The 15,606-nt window shown below is 41.6% G+C and overlaps 1 protein-coding gene across 2 annotated transcripts in view; it reads right to left on the reverse strand.

Annotated features, from left to right (window-relative positions):
• Positions 1–15,606, reverse strand: part of LOC136877515 (anoctamin-7) — an 865,825-nt gene that overhangs the window by 440,917 nt on the left and 409,302 nt on the right. The window lies entirely within an intron of this gene.

Raw genomic sequence — 15,606 nt, forward strand, 5'->3', positions numbered from 1 at the left:
TCATCAGGTACATAGTGTGGTTCACTATTTGTATCATCAAATCAGAGTTCAAAATTTCAGCTAATGCAGCAATTTGTTGTTTATTTAATTTCCAGACAACATGTGATGGTATCTTCCCACTCGACGCCATTTTGTAACACTTAAAATTGTGTTCACGAACCAGATGCTAGTTGATTTGTGTGTCAACATTCGAGACTACAAAACTAAAATGTCTCTCTCATAGACTAAGATTGTTACTAGAAAGAGCATGTAATATAACATTATATCCATCAATTACATCAATTTCTTGAATGTGTCATTTAATATTGTCTTCAACCGAGCAGTTCAGATAACGGAAATAACATGTACCTAAACTTTTGTTAAATAGGCTACATTTTGATAGACCTAATTTAACAATTATATATTGAGGTTGGTCATGTATATTCTGTGCGAGTGTAAAATCACAGTTTTTTTTCTAGTGGCTTTACGTCGCACCGACACAGATAGGTCTTATGGCGACGATGGGATAGGAAAGGCCTAGGAGTTGGAAGGAAGCGGCCATGGCCTTAATTAAGGTACAGCCCCAGCATTTGCCTGGTGTGAAAATGGGAAACCACGGAAAACCATCTTCAGGGCTGCCGATAGTGGGATTCGAACCTACTATCTCCCGGATGCAAGCTCACAGCCGCGCGCCTCTACGCGCACGGCTAACTCGCCCGGTAAATCACAGTTTCGGTCCTCGTATAAACTCCCAGTCTATTCAGGGATTTAGAAACAATTTTGGCTCTAAGACCTTCACAAGGACAGGTAGATTCTAAATAGCCTGTGAAGTTTGGTAGAAATATATCCAGTAGTTTTCTAGTTATAAGAAATCATACAAATAAACAGACAGACAAACCGACAAACAAACACGGAAGGTAAAAAAATGCAGATGGACAACTGATCGAAAATTTCGCCGAAATATTCAATGTACAGACACACGGTTGTTACGATTTTATTATTTTTATAGATAACTAGCGAATGTACCCGTGCTTCGCTACGGTATTCTACATTGTATTCGAATATCGAAGTAAATAGTGTACATGCAGTAAATAAGATAGTTTTAAAATTGCATGTCTCTTAGCGTTATCCGAGAAAGAGCATGGGGAGGTCCCCGTACGTTTCCAATGTAAAGTGTTTGTTACGGATTTGTGATATAACGGCAGGCTCACTTGCCTACTGGCATTCACAATCAGGTTGGGAAGTTTACATTATAATTGCAGGCCCCATTGCCTACAACGCGGACAGAATCGATTTGGGGAGTTTTCGTTAAAATGGCAGCCCCCCTTTCCTACCTCCAGACAGATTACAGTTTTTATTATAATGGCAGGCAATTACCCTACTATCACTCGAAATTGAGTTGTGCAGTTATCATTATAATGACAGGCCCCTTTTCCTACTGCCAGCCAGCGTACTGCCAGTCACACCAAGTTGGTGAGTTTCCATCAAAATAGCAGGCCACTATGCCTAATGCCAGTCACATTTTAGATGAGTACATTTCTTTATAATGGCGGGCACCCTTGCCTACTGCCAAACACAATCGGGTAGGGAAGTTTTAAACAAAACTGCATGCTCACTTACCTTCTGCAAGTCAAATCGAGAAGGGAACTATTCATTACAATTGTAGGCCTACCTTACTAATGACAGTTACACAGGAGTTGGAGAAGGAACCCTTTCCTACTGCCAGTCAAAGTCGGTGTGGGGAGTACTGATTACAATAGCAGACCGACCCTTTCTCGATCGCTAAATCGACATCAGTGAATATATATAGATCGACATACGAAAGTATATGCGTGTTTACAATATTGAAGACCTTCATTTACAGATTAACTGCTACTAAACGTACGTCATATCGACAAAGGATTATACCATAAGACACGCTGGATTTAGTGGCCTAAATGGCTGGTCCAATGATATGTCATCTATTCTTGGGTCAGATTTAGAAACGTGGAACAGGGTAAAGGTTTTGTAAGATCATCTCACATTACATTACTTTTCGGATAATAATGTGACAGCTACATACGTAGCATTTGGCTCACATATGGCTACTGAGTGGGCCAATTTTCGTGAAGAGTTTGATGATTCTGTATTTCATATAAGTAATTGAAAGTATGAATAATGCATGTGAAAATTCCAAATTGACTTAACATCGATTAATAGAGAAAAATCAAACGTAAAAGGGATACAGATACGGCATAAAGTCATAAGACCAAGGTTGTAGATGATTCCAAATTGAACGGAGATTGTGCAATCCGTTACGTGATAGGAATTTCCGAAGGTCTGCACCATCATTAAAATTGCCTGCATATTTCGATATTCTTCGGGGATAAAAAATGAAAAATTTAATGATATAGGATTTTTCATTCGTTACAGGCTAAAACGTATAATTTTGTCAAATTTCAATTATCTTCTTATTCTTCTGGCAGATTATGCCACAATGTGGATTTTGGGCGAGGCGGGTAAAAATTAGGACTTTCAGGAAATCAAAAATTATGGAGATTGTTATTATTACCCCTTAAACGGAAAGCTGTAGGAAAATTTCGCCAAAATAGTCAGTGTAGAGGTACACAGTCGTTACGATTTGATTTATATAGATAAGGAATCTGCTCCATGTAAAACACCTTTTGGGCTATGTCCGCTGGACTTAACCTGCAAAAGTGACCATTCATGATATCTCCCTTATTAATCCTCCTGACGAAAAAATGCACATGAAAAAAAAGGTTTAGAGGTGGAATTCCATCAGGTTTGGTCGATTTCCAGTCAGGTTGGTCTTGTTCTGTATATATTGTGGAAGAGTAAAATCACCATTTCGGTTCCTTATAAACCGCCAGTCCATTCCGGAACATGAAATGTTATTTACGTTTAAAACCTACCTTTGGACAGGTGGATGCTAAATATAAATTTTGTTTCGAATGTCTTCAGTAGTTTTCAAGTTGTAAGGAATACGCTTTACACGCACCCGCTCGTGAGTTAAGTCCGATGGGACTTGTACAGAAAAACGGTCCTTTAATGATATCTCCCTTATTGATCCTCGTATCGAAATGATGCACATGAGAAAAAAAGGTTTAGACATTAATTTCTACCAAGGTAGGTAGACTTCCATAAACTTTTGTTGTGTATATTTTTTGGAAGTGCAAAATCACTGTTTCGGTTTCGTATAAACCCCCAGTTAGTTCAGGGATTTAGAAACAATATTTGCCCTGAAACCTATCAAGGACAGGTGTATTCTAAATACGAATCTTGGTGGAAATGCATCCAGTAGTTTCTAGCATTCACGTACATACGGCGTAATTAAGGAAGAAAATAATACAGTTAAGAATGTTGAAACTAATAGAAAATGGATTATAACTGAGGACAGCCGGATAACGACAAATAAATAAATGCCGTGAGTTATGGATATAATAAAGCGCTAACAGAGGAGAAATTTAGGTTCAGTGATTCTTAGGTAAACAAATATGAAGATGACTAATGGTGTTATTACTTAATCTATTCGAGGGCGGTTATAACCTCCAACGATATTCCGCCAATATCCCGCAGATGAGCCGATTGATGCCTCTCTTGCCATCTACCCAAGGAACAACCACGAATTTAAAAGCATGATGAGGAAAATGGCAATACGTTACTTCCCTACTGGCATGCAGTCAGAGACGTTGCCATGGTAACCTGTAGGTTCGTTGTCGGTCTGTCGGTCACTAAATGCAGAGCATGATACCAGCAGAAAATTGTAAATTTCTCCGTCATGTGAAGAGTAAGGTAAATTATGAACATAACGAAAGTTGTTTATAATGAAGAGACGTTTCACGTACGGTAAACGAAGTTTACAGAAAATCAATAGTATAAGAGAAAATAGAGGAAAACCACTGTGGTTTTCCTATAAACACCCCGTCTATTCAAAGATTTTAAAATTATATGCATATCGGAACCTTTCCTGGGATGAGTATACTCTAAATATGAAGTTTGGCTGAGATCTATCCAGCCGTTTCGACGTGATGGTGGGAAAACCACTCTGGTTTTCCTATAAACCCCCGTCTATTCAAGGATTTTAAAATGATATGCATATCTAAACCTTCCCCGGGATTAGTATACTCTAAATACAATGTTTGGTTGAGATCCATCCAGCCGTTTCGACGTGATGGTGGAAAAACCATTCTGATTTTCCTATAAACCCCCCATATATTCAAATATTTTAAAATGATATGCATATGGAAAACTTCCCCGCGATGAGTATCCTCTAAATATGAAGTTTGGTTGAGATCTATCCAGCCGTTTCGACGTGATGGTGGAAAAACCATTCTGGTTTTCCTATAAACCCCCTGTCTATTCAAGGATTTTAAAATGATATGCATATCAAAACCTTCTCCGGGATGAGTATACCCTAAATATGAAGTTTGGTTGAGATCTATCCAGCCGTTTCGACGTGATGGTGGAACAGACAAACAGACAGACAAACAGAAACAATTTTATTTATCCCCGCCCAAAGGAGTCCTATGAGTGCCTTACACAACAGTATATTTTTTTCCCAGATATTAAGTCTTATTTGTACCTATTTTGGTTGACAGCTATGCCCAAACGTACATGCATAATCTCACTGCTCTAGAATCCTGGAGCTGACGTTGCCATGGTTACGGCAGTTCATTTCTTTATCCGATTCCTAGAGCAGGGGTAGTGTGGTGCCAATATCTCCGTAACGGTTGGTTTTAGGGCCTTAAAACATGGTTTTCGGGCCCGTAGGGCTTACCGAGTTTTGTTCTTTGCGTCAAGAGGATTAAATTGAGCTTTGTCTCGTCCTTATACGACAAATTCGATATTTTGCCTATAATAGTATAAGAGAAAATGGAGGAAAACCGTTTTTCCTATAAAACCCCCGTCTTTTCAAAGATTTTAAAATGATATGCATATCGAAACCTTCCCCGGGGTCAGTATACTCTAAATATGAAGTTTGGTTGAGATCTATCCAGCCGTTTCGACGTGATGGTGGAACAGACAAACAGACAGACAAACAGACAAACAGAAACAATTTTATTTATATAGATTAACCATCTCCCCAATGCGATCCTAAGTTTCATGACCAGTTCGTTGAAGCCAAATAGCCCTTCCTTCTATTATAGTTTTGTATTATTATTATTATTGAAATGAAAATGAAAACCTACAACATGTTTTCCAGTCGGTGACCGGGTCAGGGATGTAATGAATGAAGCAGATATAGGCTGTTAGTACGATGGGGTCGCCACTCCCAAAGTGATTTATTACTGAATGATATATGCTATGAAATGAGAATGGAGAGTGTTGCTGGAATGAAAGATGACAGGGAAAACCGGAGTACCCGGAGAAAAACCTGTCCCGCCTCCGCTTTGTCCAGCACAAATCTCACATGGAGGGACCGGGATTTTAACCACGGTATCCAGCGGTGAGAGGCCGACGCGCTGCCGTCTGAGCCACGGAGGCTTTGTTTTATTATTATTATTATTATTATTATTATTATTATTATTATTGTTATTATTATTATTAAATATCAAACAGTTTCACTCTCTATTTTTGACGGAGAATTATTTCGTTGGAAATGTCCCTGGTTATTTTTCAGTTAGAATAGTATTTTATTCTTCATTTTTTAAATTTCATCCTAGGTGCGGGATATCATTCGCTTAGTGTTAGATTTAATATTCCGCAACTCTGCGTTCTGCTTTACAAGCGCATTAAAAAGAGATATTCTTCACTCTAGTTTATAACTTTGAACAGACCATGCCTCTCACTCATTTCATAGAAGTTAATGGTCAGGTCACAGAATTATTATCCTGCACCATGTCATAACTACAAATTCATGTGACCGGGCGAGTTGGCCGTGCGATTAGGGGCGCGCAGCTGTGAGCTCGCATCCGAGAGATAGTGGGTTGGAATCCCACTGTCAGCAGCCCTGAAGATGGTTTACCGTGGTTTCCCACTTTCACACCAGGCGAATGCCGGGGCTGTACCTTACTTAAGGCCACGGCCGCTTCCTTCCTATTCTTAGGCATTTCCTGTCCCATCGTCGCCATAAGACCTCTCTGTGTCGGTGCGACGTAAAGCAAATAGCAAAAGCAAATTCATGTGGAAAGAGCAAGCGAAGTTGGGAAACTGCAGTTCGATGGTACGAGGTTCAAATCCCCATTCGTACAGCGATTACATTGAGGATGGTATACTTTCTTGAAGTTGTGTGACACCTACAGGATCACAATATATCAGAATATTCATACAAATTCGGGAGTGTCAGTGAATACTGTGGGTCCATGCAGGAGCCCACTAATCCCCTTCTTCTTTCTGGTCTTGTTAATTTCTTCATATTTCGGCCCAGTTTTACGGCCGGATGACCTTTCCAGTGCCAACCCTTTGAGGAGGGATGTATTCATTGTCATGCTTCCACGGTGACTGGTAGTTTGGTGTGTTGAACGTATATGAAGAGATGCGTATGTAGACTATCACAAACATCCGTTTCTAAGCCAGGGTGATTCACCGTACGGTTGAAATCCTCGGTCGGTCTGAAATCGAACCCCGTGCCCTTTGAATCGAAGGCCATTGCGTTGATTCCCGAGGAACGGGACTAACACAGTTTTACAAAATCGCAGACAAACACATCCGTCTTGACTCAGTGACTGAATGGTCAGTGTAGTCGCCTTCGGTATCACAAGGAATTGGGTTCATTTTTGGCCGGGATAGAAATTTCGAAAGTGTCTGGTCAAATTCTGTATCTCACAGACTGGGAGTTTGTGTTCCGTATTTAGATAAAACTTATCACATTGCCAATTATCACAGAAACACCAATGGCATATATATCCATACCCATAAGATTGGCGTCAGGAAGGGCATCCAGCCGTAATACTGGGAAAATCCACTCGGAGATCCGACCATAAGTGACTGGATATAAGCCAAAGTGGACAATAGGATAAACGAATTGGCACATTTTAAAATAATGTATGTATGTATGTATATATGTATGTATGTATGTTTGTATGTATGTATGTATGTATGTATGTTGGGTATTCAGCCCGAAGGCTGGTTGGATCCTCAAAAGGTTCACCATTAGCGGTCATAGATGGCCTAGGTGTCACTGAAGAGGCGTACTGGGGAAATGAGGAGTGAGGAACTTTCCCGTTGCTTTCCTCACTGAGCCAGAAGTTGCTATTGCAAATCAGTCTGCCAAGCCCACTGAAATGCGTGCACCAATCGACCCTATGAGCGACATTTTCACACCATTCATAGCAGGGACTGGCTGCATAAGGTATGGTATTTAGCGTCACTCATACCTCAGTCACTTTCATATTGTTAAAGCCAAGTATAAGACTGAGACAGGTCAATGAAAGTAACAATTTTATTCTAGCCCATACCAGAAGACATAGTGCACTGTAAACACTACATCTTGCCAGCAAAGGCCTTTTCAAATACTGGTAGCCTATAATTGGTTTACGAACCACAAGTGCTAGGCTATATAACCTTCGTACGAACTAGAACAGTTTTTATAGGGGTTGTAGAGCACCAACACAATGGTTCATCTCTCGTCTCGTAACCGTGTTGATTCACTCCCCATTCAGTGCTCTGGAGAGTTGCGCTGACGATTCACGTTTCGTCCACTGCGAACGTGCTCGAGTGATTTCCTTCCAACAAGATGTTTTCGCTGTTCAATGAAATAGTTGCTAGTTGTAAATAGTTCTACGTTTCGTAAAGATGAGATCGTCAAGCGTAGTCTGAAACGGTGATGCGTTCATAAAATATACAATAATTGAAATCGGCAACGATTTCTTTTTACAATTTGTTTTACGTCGCACCGTCACAGATAGGTCTTATGGCGACGATGGGATAGGAAAGGCCTAGGAGTGGGTAGGAAGTGACCGTGACCCGGTGCAACGTTTTTAATTACAAAACTGCCATTCTCAAGCCTGGGTAAAAGTCTGAGGAAAAGTTATTCAACTCAGTGTTATTATTATTATTATTATTATTATTATTATTATTATTATTATTATCATCATCATCATCATCTGTTTACCCTCCAGGTTCGGTTTTTCCCCTCGGACTCAGCGAGGGATCCCACCTCTACCGCCTCAAGGACAGTGTCCTGGAGCCTCAGACTCTTGGTCAGGGGATACAACTGGGGAGAATGACCAGTACCTCGCCCAGGCGGCCTCACCTGCTATGCTGAACAAAGGCCTTGTGGAGGGATGGGAAGATTGGAAGGGATAGGCAAGGAAAAGGGAAGGAAGCGGCCGTGGCCTTAAGTTAGGTACCATCCCGGCATTCGCCTGGAGGAGAAGTGGGAAACCACGGAAAACCACTTCCAGGATGGCTGAGGAGGGAATCGAACCCACCTATACTCAGTTGACCTCCCGAGGCTGAGTGGACCCCGTTCCAGCCCTCGTACCACTTTTCAAATTTCGTGGCAGAGCCGGGAATCGAACCCGGGCCTCCTGGGGTGGCAGCTAATCACGCTAACCACTACACCACAGAGGCGGACTATTATTATTATTATTATTATTATTATTATTATTATTATTATTATTATTATTATTATTATTATTATTACTATTCATCGTTTAGGTTACTACGGACAGTGAGATCTCAACTCTTTGTCTTCTTGCGCACCCGCCAGGTGTTATCTTCCAGGCATCAGAATGGACATGCCTCAGTCGAATTGGGACTTCTTCTTGATCAACCTGTCTAAGTTGTGTTTGAGTGGTGCTCAGAGATGAACTGTTTCTGTGATTCCATGCTTTAAAAGATCCTTATTGATATCCACCAACCAAGAAGGAATCGCTTTGGGACTTCTGAAGTAGGACAAAAAACGTTTACAGATTCCTTCAGCTGGAAATCTGAGGAGGCTAGCGTAAAATGTTATCCTTCTTTTCCGACATCTTTTCGATGTGGGTGTATATTTATAAGTTGGTCCGATATCTGCAAACACAATCTTTGAGTATGGGACCAAGAATTTTTCGGATAATCCTCCTTTCTTTGATTGCCATTTTTTCAAGAAGTGTTAAAACATTCTGCTGCATATAATGCTTCAGGTCTAACTACAGTTTGATAATGTCTAATTTTTGCATTTCGAGAGATAGAATTTTTGTTATATATGGTTTTAGTGAGTCGGAAGTCTGTTTCAAACTTATAGACACGTGTTAGGAAGGCGAACTTCTCAGAATTGTTGGATTAAACTCATTCACCAAGGTACATAGCTAGTCTTAATGAGAAGCAACCAGCTAGATCGCTCAGTCGCCATGAATATTTTTCTCGTGTCACTCAAATTTCCTTAACGAACACATTAACAAGAAGGAAGAACCTAGCTCAGTCTTTCAAGGATGTCAGTATTTCTCGCCATCTTAGCGTGATAGTGTATATACAACGGTAATCCTATTTTCTCGAGTCGTCTCTCAGTCAGTAACCAAATTAGCTGGCCGTGTGTCATGCGCGCTCAAGGAATTTCCCGATCTTATCAGTTAGTGTATCAGAGATCAACAGCGCAACTGATAACTACCGAGTTTTCATCCGTCCACCGCTCTCTAGAAACGTAAAGCTGATGTCAAAATTATTCCGTATGAAAACTCGGTAAGAAATATTGGTGTAATTTTAAATGAGAGTCTTGACTAAGGAGATGACTTTACCAATGTCTGTAAAAGAAGTGTACGCCTCCCTCCACCCACTAAAATATCAAACTATGCTGCCACTAAACATGCGAATTCGACTTATAAACACTCTTATCCTGCCTATATTTTCCTACTGTGGCGTAGTATGAATTGATGCCACGAGAGAACAACTAAAGCGATTACAACGTGCTATGAACTTTTGTATTAGATTTATCTTCCTACGCTATGATGTTCATGTTACCCTTTATTATCGTGCCTCTGTGGATCCGTGGTAGAGTGTCGGTCTCCGGATCGCAAGATAGCGGGTTCAAACCCGGCAGAGGTAGTCGGATTTTTGAAGAGCCGAAAAAATTCTACTCGACACTCCATGTCGTACGATGTCGGTATTTACCCGACAAAATTCATTAAATCTCAGCCATAGACGCCCAAGAGAGATCCGGTTTACTCTGTCTGCCATCTAGTGGGCCTAGAGTAAAACGGAACGTCGAAATTGACGAGCAGACAGCCAAATGGCGTCAAATCGAAATGTCTGCACACGGTAGCTGAAGCCATACGATTATTATTATTATTATTATTATTATTATTATTATTATTATTATTGTGATCTTTCTCTTCTCAGGTGCACAAATGACACTGGCATCTTGGTTGACAATACTGACAGTCTTCAGAGTCTGGTAGACAGAATCGTTGCAGAAGGGAATAAACTTGGTCTCAAAATTAACACCGACCAGACCAAGGTGATGGCTACTTCCAGAACTCGTAACACGCACCTTCTTATGACCATTTATGGGAAACAATCTGGAAGTTTAAGGATCTTGGCAGCTGGATTACTGAGGACTTAGACTCCGATTTAGAGATCCGTGTACGAATAGAAATGGCTCGTAATAGCTTTCTGAAAATCAGGAATCTACTGTGTGACAGAAGCCTCAGCTTGGAGACACGTCACAACTTCGTCAGATGCAATGTATATACTGTGCTTCTGTACGGCGCTGAAACATGGACTCTGAAATGTAACACCATTAAGAGATGTGGGTGTTCCGAAGAATGTTACGGATCTCATGCACTGACCACGTCTCCAATGCTGCAGTACTCAAACGCATGAGGAGGGCAGGCATGTTCAATCAAGAAAAGAAAGTCAGCCTACCTTGGGCATATTATTACGAATAAAATGTACAACGTACGTCAATTGATCATACAGGGTAAAATTGATGGACGTAGAGCTCGCGGTCGAAGGAAGCACTGAGGAACTTACGGGATTGAACAGGACTAGATTCTAGTAGACTGATGAGGACAACCGAACATCGTACAGACTTCACTGTGAATGTGGCCAACCTTCAGTAATGGAGAAGGCACTACAAGAAGAAGATAGAAACCTCCACGCGGCAGTAATAATCTTCCGAATATTAATTAAGTATATTCCTTCTGTGAGGAAAGCAACGGGAAACTACCTCACTCCTCATTTCCCTAGTACGCCTCTTCAGTGATGCCTAGGCCATCTATGACAGCTGATGGCAGAGATGTTGAGGATCCCACCAGCGGAATCGCTGACGGACTGAACATACATACATATTCCCTTCTACTTATATCCGCTTTTCCCCCAGCAAAAGTCACGCTCCGGCAGCACACTTGCTATACCTCTCAGCAGGTCAGCAGTATATAGCCGTTCCTTTATTGCAAATGGAGCTAGAATATGGAGCTCCAAACCATCATCATCATCATCATCATCATCATCATCATCTGTTTACCCTCCAGGTTCGGTTTTTCCCTCGGACTTAGCGAGGGATCCCACCTCTACCGCCTCAAGGGCAGTGTCCTGGAGCTTCAGACTCTTGGTCGGGGGATACAACTGGGGAGTATGACCAGTACCTCGCCCAGGCGGCCTCACCTGCAATGCTGAACAGGGGCCTTGTGGAGGGATGGGAAGATTGGAAGGGATAGGCAAGGAAGAGGGAAGGAAGCGGCCGTGGCCTTAAGTTAGGTACCATCCCGGCATTCGCCTGGAGGAGAAGTGGGAAACCACGGAAAACCACTTCCAGGATGGCTGAGGTGGGAATCGAACCCACCTCTACTCAGTTGACCTCCCGAGGCTGAGTGGACCCCGTTCCAGCCCTCGTACCACTTTTCAAATTTCGTGGCAGAGCCGGGAATCGAACCCGGGCCTCCGGGGGTGGCAGCTAATCACGCTAACCACTACACCACAGAGGCGGACGCTCCAAACCATACAAATCTTAAATTCATTGAAATCCTCTTTTAGTGAGCATCTCCTCGATGCTTGACATCAGGTTGAATGAATCTTGAGCGAATATGTCGGTGAATGTACGTTTAACCTTCAACCTCTTTTCCAGGCAATGACCGGGTCAGGGATGGGGTGAATGAAGCCCCCAACTTGCGGCGAGGATATGAATTGTGCCGGCTGTCGAGGCCTGTCGCACTCCTCTGGGACAATGATTAATGACTGAGAGATGAAATGAAATGATAATGGAGTGTGTTGCTGGAATGAAAGATGACAGGGAATTCCGGAGTACCCGGAGAAAAACTTGTCCTGTCTCCGCTTTGTCTACCACAAATCTCACATGGAGTGACCGGGATTTGAACTACGGTATCCAGCGGCGAGCGGCCGGCTATTGAATGTACGTTTACTATGCTTAAATTATGTTATTTTACTTCTAGCTTGTAACTGTAGTTTCTAAGAAAAGCCTATGAATATTTTTCACATTTACTCTCTTATAGAAGTGTTTTTGAGAGGACCATGTGTCCTAAGTTCACCATTATGGATGAAGACAAATATAATAAGCAACGAAACAAATGCGTTTAACTGAAGAACAATTTATGGCATTAAGGAAAATATATTGTTCCATTATTTCACTGTCCGACTCGTTGGCTGAATGGTCAGCGTACTGGCCTTCGGTTCAGAGGGTCCCGGGTTCGATTCCCGGCCGGGTCGGGGATTTTAACCTTCATTGGTTAATTCCAATGGCCCGGGGGCTGGGTGTTTGTGCTATCCCCAACATCCCTGCAACTCACACACCACACATAACACTGTCCTCCACCACAATAACACGCAGTTACCTACACATTGCAGATGCCGCCCACCCTCATCGGAGGGTCTGCCTTACAAGGGCTCCACTCGGCTAGAAATAGCCACACGAAATTATATTATTGTTATTTCACTATTGTATACAGTATATTGTGCTACAGAATATGTGAAGAAGTTAAATGTAATGATATGCATGACCAGTTCGTTGAAGAAACGAATTTAATGATAGTGACAATAATTTAATTAATTAACTGATGTCTTTATAATAAATTATTTAGGAGCGCAAGCGGGACTATTTCACGAACTATTCGAGTTTGAAGTAAATAAGTTTGTCGCAGATCTGTAGTAAGCAGGACGCATTCACCACTCTAGTACACCTGAAATACAAAACCAGTCCTTTCTCAAATGTGGTGATCGATAATGAGAAGTGTTGCAAAGCCGAGTATGGACTTGACATCGTATGTAACGTGAAGGCAGGAGATAAGCTATCTAGGAGAATGACAGGCGGGAGAGCTCTTTTTTTTATACTTCCATCAATAACACCGGATTTTGTAATTAGTCCTCGTGTGCAATTAATCTTGAAGCTCCGGTGTAAGTTATGTTTACTGCGTTGGAATTGTCAACCACGGGTTTGGAGGGCCTGAGCTTGCATAGAAGGACGAAGCCACGTATTTAACGAACCCCGATAACTCTTTCAAAGCCGGGCTAAGTGGCTCAGACGGTTGAGGCGCTGGCCTTCTGACCCCAACTTGGCAGGTTCGATCCTGGCTCAGTCCGGTGGTATTTGAAGGTGCTCAAATACGTCAGCCCCGTGTCGGTAGATTTACTGGCACGTAAAAGAACTCCTGCGGGACAAAATTCCGGCACCTCGGCGTCTCCGAAAACCGTAAAAGAGTAGTTAGTGGGACGTAAAACAAATAACATTATTATTATTATTACTCCTTCAAACACACCAGTATAATTATGGACATCGTTGTGATGTTTCTAATTGGATGTGGAAGTATTTTAGAGACTTTAAAACATATTTCAAACAAGGAGGGGCAAACATGGCACTGATGCAGCCATCCCCACTCTATAATATGGAAATAAAACACGTTGAAGGAAACAATTCTGGAGGTAATGGTACAAATTTTGTTTATTGTATAACATTTAAAACCGTGTTGTTTGGAGTAACTACTACTGAGTTATATTGTAATATCAAATTTCGTTATGTAATACATAAATAATGATAATTATCCACATCGAGGCTTGGATTTCCCAGATCACTATTTTTAGAAAATAGAACATTATGGTCATAAAATTGTGTTGTAATAATCTTTCGTACGGCACACGAACATTTGAGCCTGAAGGGTAAATGACATTCACAACACTGTGTGGAATAGAAGAATTTTAAACAAGGTGATATCCTTGCTGGGTGATTTTTCGGGGGTTCTTATGTCACATTTGTAATTTTTAAGGTCATATTTAGTTGTATATTTGAACGATTTTTGATCCTAAACATCCCGTCTTTAGTCCCATGGGCTCACAACTTTTGAATATGCGGCACCAAGCGTCACTTCCATATTTAGAGACACATTTCATCCTACTTTGCAGTAAAGTTCCTGGTGGTCAAGTGTAGTTCACTTTAAGCATGAGTTTTTAAGGTGGACAGGATACTTCTGTCTCTCCCTTCAGTGTATTCTTACGGAGATTTCAGAGCTAATTACAAGCGCTTACCAGCGTTATTGACAGAGCACTTTGCTCGGTATCTTATCTCTTATCATCATGTACATGTCGATAACACCGCGGTCGGAACTGTTATTTCAATATTCAATAGGGCGGCAATTTACTCCCTCTGTTTCAGCAATAAAAATAGATGGGGAGACGGCCACAAGTATCATGGCTGAATGTAAAATCCAACAGACACAGACAGCTAAGATAAGCTACGCTAAGCTAAGCATTGCTAAGTAATGCCAAGTTACGTTGTGCTATGTTACGAATAAAAAGGTTAGCTAAACTATGCTACGCAGCCATCTAACACCCCCCACCATGGCGCAACAGCCCTTACAGCGCTTACCAAGCGACCGCTGCTCAGCCCGAAGGCCTGGAGATTACTCGGCACGATGAATCGTCTCGGCCGTTATTCTTGGCTTTCTACACCGGGGCCGCCATGTCACCACCAGATAGCTTCACAATTGTAATCACGTAGGCTAAGTGAACCCATAACCAGCCCTCAGATCCAGGTACAAATTCCTGACCTGGACGGGAATCGAACCCGGGGCCTCCGGGTAAGAGGCAGGCATGGTTTTTTTTACTACTGGCCGCTGTCGTGGAAGATGAAGAAAAAGAAACAGAAAGAGGAGAAGATTCTGTATACGTGAAACTGGAAGGAGAATAATACACGGTGAATCCCATCATTTGATGTAAGCATTGCATGAAGTGATGAAGAATTAAAAAATACTTTTTTCTAAATCAGGAGCAGTTTCACGAACTTCCCTCTGTTACTGAGGGTACTATTAAGACAAAATGAAAATGAAGTAACCAAATTATAGAATGTAGGGTAAAAATGTATGTGAAAACAACAAATGATATATAAAATACATTTCCAGAGTTTCATTTATTTCTTGCCAACAGTTGTCCTTTGTGGTTATCTTTACTAATTTGAGAGACAAGTATATTTTTGTATCTCTTCAATCAGTCTTTATTTTCACACCAGGCAAATGCTGGGGCTGTACCTTAATTAAGGACACGGCCGCTTCCTTCCAACTCCTAGGCCTTTCCTATCCCATCGTCGCCATAAGACCTATCTGAGCCCGTGCGACGTAAAGCCCCTAGCAATCAGTCTTTCTCCCTTTTGACCGCCTTTCAGGATAATTAACAAAACTCAAACACAATTAAGCAATATAGAAGCTACAGTGTTGAGGTAATTCACGAAAGACACACACATGAAACAACTGTTTGCTAGATGCC

This window comes from Anabrus simplex, chromosome 7, assembly GCF_040414725.1.
Source record: "Anabrus simplex isolate iqAnaSimp1 chromosome 7, ASM4041472v1, whole genome shotgun sequence".
In the NCBI taxonomy this organism is placed as follows: domain Eukaryota; kingdom Metazoa; phylum Arthropoda; class Insecta; order Orthoptera; family Tettigoniidae; genus Anabrus; species Anabrus simplex.